The sequence below is a fragment of the Scyliorhinus torazame genome, chromosome 18 (genome assembly GCF_047496885.1).
Source record: "Scyliorhinus torazame isolate Kashiwa2021f chromosome 18, sScyTor2.1, whole genome shotgun sequence".
Lineage (NCBI taxonomy): Eukaryota > Metazoa > Chordata > Chondrichthyes > Carcharhiniformes > Scyliorhinidae > Scyliorhinus > Scyliorhinus torazame.
Window position 1 is genome coordinate 63,919,975 of NC_092724.1, and position 13,371 is coordinate 63,933,345.

Sequence of the window (13,371 nt, forward strand, 5' to 3'; positions counted from 1 at the left end):
GTGAAGCAATTGTGCTATCCACAATGCTACCGTGCTGCCCTCAGTGAGGAGAGTGAATCTCCTGCCGGCCAGGTAATGATTCCAATGTTGCACAGCTTCCACAATGGCCTGGGCCTCCTTTTCGACAGAGGAGTGCTGAATTTCGGAGGCATGGCGGGTGCGGGAAAAGAAGGCCACGGGCCTGCCCGCCTGGTTGAAGGTGGCGGCCAGAGCTACGTCTGATGCATCACTCTCCACCTGAAAGGGGGGGGACTCGCCGACCACATGCATCGTGGCCTTGGCGTTGTCTGCCTTGATGCGGTTGAATGCCAGGCGGGCTTCAGCCGTCAGGGGAAAAATGGTGGTTGTAATGAGTGGGCGGGCCTTGTCCGCATAATTGGGGACACACTGAGCGTAATAGGGGAAAAACCCCAGGCATCGTTTCAGGGCCTTGGGGCAGTGGGGGAGAGGGAGTTCCAGGAAGGGGCGCATGCGGTCGGGGTCGGGCCCTAGGAATCCATTTTCCACGACATAGCCAAGGATGGCTAAGCAGTTGGTGCGGAACACGCATTTCTCCTTATTGTACGTGAGGTTAAGGAGTTTGGAGGTCTGAAGGAATTTTTGGAGGTTTGCGTCGTGGTCCTGCTGATCGTGGCCGCAGATGCTGACAATATCTAGGTACGGGAAGGTGGCCCGCAGTCCGTACTGGTCAACCATTCGGTCCATCTCTCGCTGGAAGACCGAGACCCCATTAGTGACGCCGAAGGGAACCCGAAGGAAGTGATAGAGGCGGCCATCTGCTTCGAACGCAGTGTATTGGCGGTCCTCCGGGCGGATGGGGAGATGTTGGTAGGCGGACTTCAAGTCCACTGTGGAAAAGACTCAATACTGCGCAATCTGATTGACCATGTCAGATATGCGTGGGAGGGGGGACTCGTCGAGTTGCGTGTACCGGTTGATGGTCTGACTGTTGTCAATGACCATCCTGTGTTTCCCCAGTCTTCACTACCACCAATTGAGCTCTCCAGGGGCTGTTGCTGGCCTCAATGACCCCTTCCCGCAGAAGGCGTTGGACCTCCGACCTAATGAAGGTCCTGTCCTGGGCACTGTACCGTCTGCTCCTGGTGGCGACGGGTTTGCAATCCGGGGTGAGGTTCGCAAACAAGGAAGATGGATCGACCTTAAGGGTGGTGAGGCAGCATATGGTGAGGAGGGGGGGGGGGGGGGTAGGGGTCCGCCGAATTTTAAAGTTAGGCTTTGGAGATGACACTGAAAATCCAGGCCGAGTAACAGGGCAGCGCAGAGATGGGGTAGGACGTAGAGCCGGGAGTTGTAGGACTCTATGCCTTGGACGGTGAGGGTCGCGATGCAGTACCCCCAGATTTAAACAGAATGGGATCCGGAGGCCAGGGAGATTTTCTGGGTGACGGGGTGTACCGGGAGGGAGCAGCGTCTTACCGTAGTGGGTTGGATGAAGCTCTCTGTGCTCCTGGAGTCAAAAAGGCAGGTCGTCTCGTGCCATCGATCTGCACCGTCGCAGTCGCGGTCGCGAGGTTGCGGGGCCGGGACTGATCCAGGGTGATAGAGGCTAGCTGCGGCAGATGGGAGGTCCCGGGCTGGTCAGCGGTGGTGGAGGTAGTGGCAGGCGATGAACGGCCAGACGAGCAGGAGTCCTGATGCACCGTCCAAAATGGCACCGAAGATGGCGGCGCCCATGGGGCGCACATGGCGGGCGGCATCAAAGATGGCGGCGCCCACGGGCCGCATGTGGCTTGCGGTGAGGTAGATGGTGGCGCCCACGGGCCGCACGTTGTTTGCGAAGGGGAAAATTGCGGTGCCCGTGGGAAGTATAGGAACGCCAGGCCTGGAAACAGCGGCGACCGACCGGGCCTGGCAAACAGAAGCAAAGTGTCCTTTCTTCCCACACCCTTTGACGGTCGCGCTCCGTGCCGGGCAGTGCTGCCTGGGTGTTTGTTTTGTCCGCAAAAATAACACTTCGGCCCCCCAAAGTTGGCTGGCTGCTGCGCGGCGCAGACTTGCGGTGAGCTGGTGTCGCCAGCTGGTGGGGCCCACAAAGTCACGCGGTCGGAGGCGTAGGACTGAACGTTACGGGAGGCCACTTCGAACGAATTAGTGAGCTGCCTAGTTCCCGCAAGATCAAGCGTACCCCCTTCCAGTAGCCGCTGGCGGACGTACGCAGACTCCATGCCCGTGACGTAAGCGTCTCTAATTAAAAATTCTGTGTGCTGGACTGCCGAAACTGCCTGGCAGTTACAGTTCCTACCTAGGATGTGCAGGGCACACCAGAAATCGTCCAGAGACTCCCCGGGGAGTTGCTGTCTCGTGGCCAGGAGGTGCCTGGCGTATACTTGATTAACTGGTCGAACGTAATGTCACTTCAGGAGCTCCATCGCTTCGGAGTAAGTGGGCACATCCCGGATGAGGGGAAAAATATCAGGGCTCACCCGTGAATAGAGGACTTGGAGCTTCTGCGAGTCCGAGGGTTCTTCAGCGGCTGTCCTGAGGTAGCTTTCGAAGCAGGCTAGCCAGTGGTCAAAGGCGGATGTAGCATTGGCTGCTTGAGGGCTCAGCTGCAGGCGATCAGGCTTGATACGGAGATCCATCGTTTGAAAAAATCTTGCTCAATAAATTGATGCACTATCAATTACCACAAAGACGAGAATAATGGAACAATCAAGACTTTATTGAGCAAGATGTTGTGCCTCCTGTAGCTGGAACCAGAATGGCTGCAGCATCGGAGAGCACACACTTTTATATGCCGCCTGCTGGGCGGAGTTAACAGGCAGGGATTTACCGTTGTACCCTTAATAAACGGGCAGTGCCGTAATACATATAATATGCCACTAGTGGTGACTACCACACATGTACACAGGTCCATTCAGGTAGCAGAGTAGGTGGATACAGTAGTTAAGAAGGCAGATTGCATACTTGCCTTTATTAGCTGAGGTGTAGAGTTTGAAAGCAGCGAGGTTAGGCTAGGATCTATAAAATGTTGGTTAGGCCACAGCTAGTGTATTGTGTGCAGTTCTGGAATCCACATGATAGGAGGAATGTGATAGCTCTGGAAAGGTTGCTAAGGGGAATAACCAGAATGTTGCTTGGACTGGTGATATTTAGTTATGAAGAGAGACTGGATAGGCTTGGATTGTTTTCCTTGGAGCAGAGGAGACTGAGGGGGACATGATTGAGATGTATAAAATGTGATGGGCATCGATAGAGTCGACAGGAACGAACCTTTCCCCTTGGTGAAGGGGTCAATGACCAAGGAGATGTGAGGAAAAACATTTTTAACGAAAGGGTGGTGGGAGTTTGGAATTTGGTGACTGAAAGAGTGGTGGAGAGAGACCCCCATAACATTTGAGAAGTATTTAAATGTGCACTTGCAATCCCAGGGCATAAAAGGCAATTGGCCTAGTGCTGGAAAATTGGATTAGAATAGTTAGGTGGTTGTTTTGACCAGCACAGACACGATCGGCCGAAGGAACTTTTCTGTGCTGTATGAGTCGATGACTGCAATTTCCTACCCTGGGAATCTGCCCAGGCAAATCTGACCAGAATTTAACAAGTTTTTGTCCCTTATTTCCAAAGACTAATAATTTTAATTTCCCCCCAAAGCAGCATGCTGTTCAATGGATGAAGGGGTAGACTCTTCTTTCTCTTTGTCTCACTGAAATACCGAAATACACCAGCAGAGGGTGGCCATTTTTCAAAATGTTGCAATTTCAGAAAAAGCAATATCGTTCCCAGTCAATTGAATCAACTTTAAATAACACAAAATAACTCACAGGGTGTCTGTACACTCAGCAGAACCAGTAAAACGTTAATAGGAAACTAATCTGAAAGAAGATGATCCCATGTTGTTCTGGTGTATTTAAGAATACAACTCGAGCTGCAACCTGATGGTTTGAAGTTTTGAATATTGGGCTGTAATTTAGAAACATCTTGGTTTCAAACTGTTCTCGGTAAATATTTGAGTAAATTGCCTTTTGTGCTGATGTTGTTTCTCTCGCAGTCACTGTTCTCGCTGTTGATGCTGCTTCATGTCAGAATTGTCCCTCTGTATTGGATGTCATTCCCGATCAGCCTCCTGCAGCATCTCCCAGCTGTTTGTATCAATGTCACCCAGATTCAGCTTGTTCTTCAGAGCATCCTTCAGATCCTCCCCCAGCTACTCCACACACTCTTTTCAGTTCCTTGTGGATGACACATCCGTGTCTGTTTACCTGCAGCAGAGTTGGGATTTGATTGGGATTGTCACAACGTTGTTTGATTTTTCCTGAGACAACCAAAGACCACAGGCAAGGCAGAGTTTGAGATCACTGTGCTACATTGCACTGAGCTCTCCACATACCCACCCTTTCATCTGTTAAAGAAGCAACTCAATGAAAACCCACCTGGGCCCGACCCACCTGGACCCCTCCCCCCCCCAACCCCGCCCCACCTGGCGAGAGGTAAAAAGTCCCAACCCCACCGGTGTAAAATTCCCCCGATGGCGGGTCACTCGTCCCGTTGGCAGGTGCCTTCAACGCCATTTGCATTTATTAGCATCTCATGAATGCTCATTAAAACAGCTGGTCGCCAGAATCCCGTCAGGCTTTTCAATCTTGCATCACACGAGCGAGAAATCAGGTCGGCATCAAACCCAATTGGTAAAGTCTGCATGGACAAGATCACCCTCAGTTCACCAGAGACTTTGTGCTCTGTGCAACATGTAAAGCCTGCCTGCCGTAGTGCAACGCTGCTCCTGATACTCTGTTCACCAGCCTCATGGGACAGATCAATTCCTGCCTCCATCTCCAAGCCGAGCTGCTCATCATCGATGGCACGTGCTGCTGGACCCCCATCCTGTGTCACCAAATCAATTCAGTACTCCGCCAGAGTTGGGATTACAGAGGTCTCCATCCCCTCAGTGCCAGATACCAGTGTCTATCTGGACAGCACTGTGCTGCAGGATAGATGAAGACATCACAGCAATGGTCAAGGGGTGGGGTGCAAGGCGAAGGCAGGGGCTGAGGTGAGCAGGCAAAGACGAGCGGGTGCAAAGTGGAAGGAGGATTGTGCCAAGAGTGGGATGGGGGAAAGGCAAACACTCGGGGGTAATGTGGAAGGTGGTCTCTGCAAGGAGGGGGAAAGGTTGAGGTCTCACAATGATATCAGAGAAGGAAAGAGATGGGCAAATCAAGAGGGTAAGGGTCTTCCTGTTTATCTCCTGTTTATTCCTTTATTTACCCTTTCTTTTATTTTGCCGTTACATTTTTGAACCATGGTTGATTAATGGACATGTGTCTTTAAGGCAAGCAGTCTGTATCTTTAATTTAAAACAAATTGGGCTGGTGACCAATGAATTGGCCCAAAATGCAGTGCTCTGCCCGGTTACAGGTGATGCTTGAATCTGATACCACTGGTATGCTTTTCTGAGTTTCATGCTTTCAGTTTTGATCTTGGCAGCCCCAGAAAATTATTTGACACCCTCGCCTCTCTATTTTCCTCCAGAAAGGCTGTGTTTTTGAACAGACAGAGAGCCTGGATTAATGTATTTACAGGAGAACCATTACAGGCTGTGCCAGCAAAGTCCAGAAAGCCTGCGGTGGGAGCTATCTCTCTCCAGAAGGCCTGTGAGTGATGTTTTCCTGAAACTACAGAAGCCTGAATTGGAAGCAAATTTGAACAGAGGTGACTTTCCAGGGAAAGCTGTGAGTAATGCATTTCTAGACTGCAGGGAACCTGAATGGATGAATCTAAAGAGAAGATCATTACAGGCTGTAAGGCTGTGAATAAAGTGTGCTAAGAACCATCATTTAAAACAAGGATCCTTTCTTCCTTTTACTCATGGTTTTTACCCCTTTCCCCCCTCTGTGCTTATCTGTCTGTGTGTGTGTAGAGGGTGTGGAGCATGGTAAAGTAGGAATTAGGTATTAGTTAGCAAATAATAGTTTGCACATTGTATTTGTTTCATATTTCATTATAGTCCTTGTTATAAATAAACAGTAATTGTGCTTACATTTACAGTAAGTTAATGTACAGTCTGTAATTATTGAACAGCCAAGGGCCAAAGACTTCAGATATTTTAATAAAATTACCACTTAATTCACTTGTATTGTGACTCCAGGGCAGCTGGGACTTGCAGCTGCGCACTAACCCAGCATGTCATCACAATGTTGCGCACATTGAAATTGGCCGGAACAATGTTGTGGGCATCACAGAGACATGGCTGCAAGGGGATCAGGGCTGGAATCTAAATAGATAAGGATATGTGTCCTATCGAAAGGACAGGCAGGTGGGCAAAGAGGCGGGGTTCCATTGTTAGTGAGGAATGAAGGTAAATCGATGGCAAGGAGCGATATGGGATCAGAAGTCATAGACTCTCTGTGGGTAGAGTTGAAGAATCGCAAAGGTAAAAAGACCCTGATGGGAATTATGTATAGGCACTCTAACAGTAGTCAGGTTGTGGGGCAGAAAATAAATCAGGAGATAGAGAAAGCATGTAAAAAAGACCATATTATAATAATCATGGGGGACTTTAATCTGCAGGTGAACCGGGAAAATCAGGTTGATAGTGGATCCCAAAAAAAGGAATTTGTGGAATGTGGCAGACTTGATTAGGGAACTAAAGATGAAGAAATCCTGAGGGAGCAGTGACCACAATGTGATAGAATTTACCCTGCAATTTGAGAGGGAGAAGTTGGAATCAGATGTAACGGTATTACAATTAAATAAGGTTAGCTACAAAGACATGAGGGAGTAGCTGGCCAAAGTTGATTGGCAAAGGAGCCTAGCAGGGAAGACAGTGGAACAGCAATGGTAGGAGATTTGGGGGGTTCTTCGGGAGGCACAACAGAAATTCATCCCAAGGAGCAGGAAACATGCTAAGGGGAGGACAAGGCATCCATGGTTGATGAGGAAAGTCAAGGACAGCATACAAGCAAAAGAAAAAGCATACAAAGTGGCAAGAATTAGTGCAAGCAATAAGGTTAGGAATCCTTTAAAAGTGAGCAGAGGACAATTAAAAAAGCAATAAGGGAAGAGAAGATGAAATCTGAGTGCAAGCTAGCTAGTAATATAAAGGAAGATAGGAAGAGTTTTTTCCAATATATAAAGGGTAAGAGAAAGGCAAAAATAGGCATTGGACCACTGGAAATTGTGGCCCAAGAAGTAATAATAGGAAACAAAGAAATGGCAGAGGAACTGAATAGTTACTTTGCATCAATCGGCATGGTGGAAGACACCAGTGGGATGCCAGAGCACCAGGAGAACCAGGGAGCAGAGGTGAGTGCAGTGACCATCACTAAGGAGAAGGTTCTAGGGAAACTGAAAGGTCTGAAGGTAGATAAATCACCTGGACTACACCCCAGGGCTCTAAAAGAGATAGCTGAGGAAATTGTGGAGACATTGGTGGTGATCTTTCAGGAATCACTGCAGGCAGGAAGTGTCGCAGAGGACTGGAAAGTGGCTAATGTAACACCGCTGTTTAAGAAGGCAGGGGGGCAGAAGATGGGAAATTATAGGCCGGTTAGCCTGACTTCGGTCATTGGTAAGATTTTAGAGTCCATTATTAAAGATGAGATCGCGGAGTACTTGGAAGTGCATGATAAAATAGGACTGAGTCAGCACGGCTTTGTCAAAGGGAGGTCATGTCTGACAAATCTGTTAGAGTTCTTTGAGGAGGTAACAAGTAAGTTAGACAAAGGGGAACCAGTGGACATGATTTATTTACATTTCCAGAATGCCTTTGACAAGGTGCCCCACAGGAGACTGTTAAATAAGTTAAGAGCCCATGGTGTTCAGGGTAAGATCCTGGCATGGATAGAGGATTGACGGACTGGCAGAAGGCAGAGAGTGGGGATAAAGGGGTCTTTTTCAGGATGGCAGCCGGTGACTAGTGGTGTGCCTCAGGGGTGGGTGCTGGAACCACAACTTTTCAAAATATACATTAATGATCTGATGAAGGAACTGAAGGCACTGTTGCTAAGTTTGCAGATGATACAAAGATCTGTAGAGGGACAGGTGTGGCCATCTAGAATGGCCGCCCACAAGGATAACGGGAATTGTGGTCAAGTCGGGACACAGACAGTACACAGCCCCTGCGTACTGGGCAAAGGAAAACCAGACCGAACTGAAACATGCACCTGTTAAAGGTCAATCACCGATTTCCCCAGGAGAATAGACACAAATTAAGGAATAGCAACAGTAGCAGACTCACCGGCGCCGCTTCCCCTTATTTGGAAAGACATACGTACTTTATTGTTATTTGTTTCTCTCTTTATTTGGCTCTGAATATGGCGGTCAATATGTTCGCCTTCCTTAATTCTAATTACGTTTTGCTCTGGAGTCGCCAGGTAGCTTTTGATACCGCCACAAGGTTCAAACCGAATACTGATCAAAGACTCGATACACCAGTTAATTAGTTCAAAGTCAAATGCTTATTTATTTACACACACAGTTAAATATACTCATGCACAAATACTACAGACTAAACTATCAGTACTGCTAAAGCCTATACTGAGCTTCGGGCGCCCACACAGTCAGACGAACAATGGCCGTTGTTCGGTTCTGAGGCTGCTGGTGTTGAAGTGGTGAAGGGGAACAGCTAGGTTGTCCGTCTGGTAGCGTGCGTTGACCTTGGACTTACTTGTTCTGGTGCAGCTGTTGGGCAGGTCTCTCCTCGGTGAGAGCCGGAGCCAAGAGAATGATTCTCTCTTGGGGGATCCTTTTTATACCCAAAAAGGGCTTTGCACACTTTTGGGCGTGCCTTGAACTTGGCCCCAATTAATTGGGCCGTTTCTCGATCGTCCTATCGATTTCCTCCAATAAAGGGGTGGGTGCCCTGATGGCTGGGCGTGTCCTAGGTGGCCGTTGGCCTGCTTTGGTCTGGTCTCCTCTGGCGCCGGGGTGTCTGCCTTAGTATCGGTTACTCAAATGTTACTCTTTTGTTCCCGGAGATTGGCCATTAGTATGCTAATGGCTTTGCAGTTTCGGTCTTGTCTGGGAGCTGCGGCTCCAATATGCAGACAAACCCTGCAATCTTTGCAAAGTGTCCATTTTGTAATCAGGAAATGGCCATCCCAGATGGCTACAACTTTAGACAATGGTAACTAGGACCCGCCCAGCTATCGAGGTACCTGCCCCTAATTGGCCAGTATCGATTAGGGTGATCGAGACCCTCTCGATCCATTGGATCCTGAGTTGGGACCGCACAAAAGGGTGTGAAAGAGGAGAAGGATAAGAAGCCCTGCGCACTAGGGATCGGTCTCTTTTGGGACCGGCCTGTGCCCACACCAACTGCAGCATAACGACCAGCCAAGTTCAAGACCTGCGATCGCTACCTGAGAGAGATGAGCCACAGCCGAGACGAACCTGATGATTTCCAGCCGACACACGTGGGGACTCAGATAAAGGCCTTATCTACCTGCACAGAGCTGGTCATCCAGAAGTTAAGTAAAGGTCATCTTAGTTGTAAGGTGTAGTTTAACGCGTTGCTGCGTGTATCATTGCACAAAGAGATAAGTCTTGTGTTTAATAATAAACTGTCTTTTGAACTAACATACGGGTTGTGTGGTCATTTGGTCAACACAAAAAACATACTCGCGGCTTGTGGTTTGCTAATAGAAGTAGCAACACAGGTAATATTCAGGAAGCAGGGGGGACTGCAGAAGGACTTGGAAAGGCTAGGAGAGTGGGCAATGAAGTGGCAAAAGCCAACACCAGACACACCACACTCTATTTGCCCTGAAGCCACTCCCAGACCACAACATTGATTAGTCCTAAAATACACAGGGAAAATCCTGTATGATAACGTCCACCATGAATTGGTACCTGTGGTGGTGGCTATAGCTACAACCCAACCGCCAAAGTGGTGCTCTCCACAACTTAAAAGACTTTGTCTCCACCCGACCTGCCGTCTGTTAGGAAGGACGGTAGGAATGGACGAGAAGCAGGGCGAGTTAAAAGAGGATTAGTGATGATGTAGCACCAGCATACAGAGCAGGAGTATCTACTATTAATTCCCTTGATTTGGCTAATTTGGACTCCTGACCCAGCAGGTTAAACAGGCTCCAAATTCCATCAGTGAGAACAGTCGATAGGACGCAGAGGGAGAATTAACTGGAAATGCAGGACATATGGTAGCTGTGTTAGAAGGATTTGCCAGGACCAGAAATCAAATTATTAAGGAAAAATCGGAAGACCATGATCAACAGCAAAATAGGACCGTCTGTAGTGTATATGGGCAGTGAATGATAGAACAGCTGAGGGAAAATTTGGAACAGGTACATCGAGGATAGGTCCCATCGTGGATCAGCAGATGGAGCATCTATTCACCGGGATCAAACATCCAAAGTTATCTGGCTGCCAAATGAGACAGTTGACTGAAGTCTGGTTCAATGATCACTGCAGAGGTCTCACAGGGAAGGCTCGAGGAATGATCTTAGGGCATCTCATCATCACCAGTGACCAAGTAAGGCTCAGAGTTTTCGAGGTAGACAATGTAGGCACATTACAGGAGGACCATAAGACCATAAGACATAGGAGCGGAAGTAAGGCCATTCGGCCCATCGAGTCCACTCCACCATTCAATCATGGATGATTTCAACTACATTTACCCGCTCTCTCTCCATAGCCCTTAATTCCTCGAGAAATCAAGAATTTATCAACTTCTGTCTTAAAGACAATCAACGTCCCGGCCTCCACCACCCTCTGTGGCAACGAATTCCACAGACCCACCACTCTCTGGCTGAAGAAATTTCTCCTCATCTCTGTTCTAAAGTGACTCCCTTTTATTCTAAGGCTGTGCCCCCGGGTCCTAGTCTCCCCTGCTAATGGAAACAACTTCCCTATGTCCACCCTATCTAAGCCATTCATTATCTTGTAAGTTTCTATTAGATCTCCCCTCAACCCCCTAAACTCCAATGAATATAATCACAGGATCCTCAGACGTTCATCGTATGTTAGGCCTACCATTCCTGGGATCATCCGTGTGAATCTCCGCTTGACCCGCTATTCTAAATGGGGCCTAACTAATGTTTTATAAAGCTTCAGAAGTACATCCCTGCTTTTATATTCCAAGCCTCTTGAGATAAATGACAACATTGCATTTGCTTTCTTAATTACGGACTCAACCTGCAAGTTTACCTTCAGAGAATCCTGGACTAGGACTCCCAAGTCCCTTTGCACTTCAGCATTATGAATTTTGTCACCGTTTAGAAAATAGTCCAAGCCTCTATTCTTTTTTCCAAAGTGCAAGACCTCGCACTTGCCCACGTTGAATTTCATCAGCCATTTCTTGGACCACTCTCCTAAACTGTCTAAATCTTTCTGCAGCCTCCCCACCTCCTCCGTACTATCTGCCCCTCCACCTATCTTTGTATCATCGGCAAACTTAGCCAGAATGCCGCCAGGTCATCTAGATCATTAATATATAAAGAGAACAGCTGTGGCCCCAACACTGAACCCTGCGGGACACCACTCGTCACCGGTTGCCATTCCAAAAAAGAACCTTTTATCTCAACTCTCTGCCTTCTGCCTGACAGCCAATCATCAATCCATGTTAGTACCTTGCCTCGAATACCATGGGCCCTTATTTTACTCAGCAGTCTCCCGTGAGGCACCTTATCAAAGGCCTTTTGGAAGTCAAGATAGATAACATCCATTGGCTCTCCTTGGTCTAACCTATTTGTTATCTCTTCAAAGAACTCTAACAGGTTTGTCAGGCACGACCTCCCCTTACTAAATCCATGCTGACCTGTCCTAATCTGACCCTGCACTTCCAAGAATTTAGAAATCTCATCCTTAACAATGGATTCTAGAATCTTGCCAACAACCGAGGTTAGGCTAATTGGCCTATAATTTTCCATCTTTTTCCTTGTTCCCTTCTTGAACAGGGGGGTGACAACAGCGATTTTCCAATCCTCTGGGACTTTCCCTGACTCCAGTGACTTTTGAAAGATCATAACTAACGCCTCCACTATTTCTTCAGCTATTTCCTTTTGAACTCTAGGATGTAGTCCATCTGGGCCCGGAGATTTATCAATTTTTAGACCTCTTAGTTTCTCTAGCACTTTCTCCTTTGTGATGGCTACCATATTCAACTCTGCCCCCTGACTCTCCGGAATTGTTGGGATATTACTCATGTCTTCTACTGTGAAGACTGACGCAAAGTACTTATTTAGTACCTCAGCTATTTCCTTGTCTCCCATCACAAAATTACCAGCGTCATTTTGGAGCGGCCCAATGTCAACTTTTGCCTCCCGTTTGTTTTTAATGTATTTAAAGAAACTTTTACTATCATTCCTAATGTTACTGGCTAGCCTACCTTCATATTTGATCCTCTCTTTCCTTATTTCTCTCTTTGTTATCCTCTGTTTGTTTTTGTAGCCTTCCCAATCTTCTGACTTCCCACTACTCTTTGCCACATTGTAGGCTTTCTCTTTTGCTTTGATGCATTCCCTAACTTCCTTTGTCAGCCATGGCTGCCTAATCCCCCCTCTGATAACCTTTCTTTTCTTTGGGATGAACCTCTGTACTGTGTCCTCAATTACTCCCAGAAACTCCTGCCATTGCTGTTCTACTGTCTTTCCCACTAGGCTCTGCTCCCAGTCGATTTTCGTCAGTTCCTCCCTCATGCCCCTGTAGTTACCTTTATTTAACTGTAACACCTTTACATCTGATTCTACCTTCTTTCTTTCAAATTGGAGATTGAATTCGACCATATTATGATCACTGCCTCCTAAGTGCTCCCTTACTTTAAGATCTTTAATCAAGTCTGGCTCATTACATAACACTAAGTCCAGAATGGCCTGTTCCCTCGTGGGCTCCATCACAAGCTGTTCCAAAAAGCCCTCCTGTAAACATTCAATGAATTCCCTTTCCTTGGGTCCACTGGCAGCATTATTTACCCAGTCCACCTGCATATTGAAGTCCCCCATGATCACTGTGACCTTGCCTTTCTGACATGCACTTTCTATTTCGTGGTGCATTTTGTGCCCCCGGTCCTGACCACTGTTAGGAGGCCTATACATAACTCCCATTATGGTTTTTTTGCCTTTGTGGTTCCTCAACTCTACCCACACAGACTCCACATCATCTGACCCTATGTCATTTAGTGCTATTGATTTAATTTCATTCCTAATTAACAAGGCAACCCCGCCCCCTCTGCCCACCTCCCTGTCTTTTCGATAGGTTGTGAATCCCTGGATGTTTAAATGCCAGTCCTGAACCCCCTGCAACCATGTCTCTGTGATACCTACCACATCATACCTGCCAGTCACAATCTGGGCCACAAGCTCATCTACCTTGTTCCGTACACTGCGCGCATTTAAATATAGCACCTTTAATTCTCTATTGACCGTCCCTTTTTGTTTTCTTAGTGTGGTGGAC